Below are 1,795 nucleotides of genomic sequence, written 5' to 3' on the forward strand. Positions count from 1 at the left end.
TATACCCATTTCATAGTTTTTGTGGCTTTTGCTGTGGTGATTTAAATCTTTCTATATGTGTGTATATGAAGTATTCAATATCCAATATTTTTGTTTTGAAAGCTCTCTGTGCTCCACTTATAATTAATTATAATAATAATAATAATAATTCATATAATAATTCACTTATTCATTACCATAGAGATGGAATCGACACGCCCCATATGACGTCACACCCGAACAACTCGTGAATCGCAAAACACTTCACTTGATCTTACATTTATGTGCTTGGAATTTTGACCTTTCAGGTAGCATTGGTAACCCACTAACCTGTTGGTTTAAATAAATGTTACCGGTTATTACCTTAATTAGTTAGGCCTACTGTAATTTAATTACCTTTTCCATTGATGAGAGTTAATAGTACAAAAGTAAATACTGTGTATGGACTGTAGATCAGTGATATATAGGCTAATACAATAATGGATTTAACATCAACATTTAAAGTCTAAAGTAAAATGCATGTTTTTTTATTTCTCACTTTAAGAATAAAAAGAATAATGGTAACACTCTAGTGTAGTTTACAATCCTCTCACTATTAACTGGTTATTAGCATTAGTGAGATATTGGCTGTTTATTAATACTTATAAAGCATATATTAATGCATGATTCTGCTAAACCTTATTCTCCACCCTTAAATACGCAATTCTTACCAATACTTAAAGGGGACAGAGAATGAAAAAACATTTTTACCATGTCTTTGTTGAATAATGTAGTCTACCCGCATTCACAAACATACAAAAAGTGCTAGACATCTCAGTCTCATAGAAATTCCTCTTTTAGAAATGTCAGCCAGAAAACGGCCCAATCTGAAAAACTGATGCTTATGACATCACAGGCGTCTCACTGCCCCTCCACTTTAAAATAATTGGCTACATTTTTTGAGCGGCAGCAAAGTCAGCCAATCAGTAATGAGATTGCAAGTTCAGCCAGTAGGGGGAGCCAAATAGGTGCAAAACCTCTTGTTTAACATCACCCACCCTAATAGAGCTATCTGAGAGAGGTTATTAGGAAGCTTCTAAGGCATTACAGACATGGGCGGAAATCCCGGGGGGGTCGGGGGGGACAGGACCCCCCCTATCTGAGGGTTGTCCCCCCTAAAATATCATTAGAATATGTGTATTGAAAATAATTTAATGATTTATAATACTTAAAATAGTTGTGTAAGAAGTGAAACAATACAAATGCAAACGGAGCAACAACAAAAAAACGTTTTAAACATTTTGATTCCCCCTCCCTTGCCTCACAGTGGTTTGGTCCACTGCCCGCGCCCCTTTTACCTCACCACCACACATTCCGGTGGTAGAGAAGTGTACGGAGCCGACGCGTTAATCAGCTATACAACGTTTCCCATCACTTATCAGTTTATCCTCATATGTTTTAAAACTGGACTATTTTGACATCTAAACATGAACATATTTTGTTTTCTGAGAACAGAAGCAGATAAACGATCAAGAAAACATTTTTATGCATTCATGCAGAGGTGAGGCAGAGCTGAAAGTAACAAATTACATTTACTCACCTGGCTGTAACTGAGTTTTTTGTGTACTTTTACTTTGAGTAGTTTTTAAAATCTGTACTTTACTTTTACTTAAGTATGTTTAAAGTATTGTAGGTTACTTCGCTACATGTTAAATCATATCCGTTACTGAGTAAAAATAAATAAAAAAGTAAGGTGATAAAGACGCGCCACGGTCGGATGATTGATTGATGGGCGGGGGAACGCGCAAAAAGAACCATGGAGAGGGACGAGACAGGC

This window comes from Paramisgurnus dabryanus, chromosome 12 (assembly GCF_030506205.2).
Source record: "Paramisgurnus dabryanus chromosome 12, PD_genome_1.1, whole genome shotgun sequence".
NCBI classification, from domain to species: domain Eukaryota; kingdom Metazoa; phylum Chordata; class Actinopteri; order Cypriniformes; family Cobitidae; genus Paramisgurnus; species Paramisgurnus dabryanus.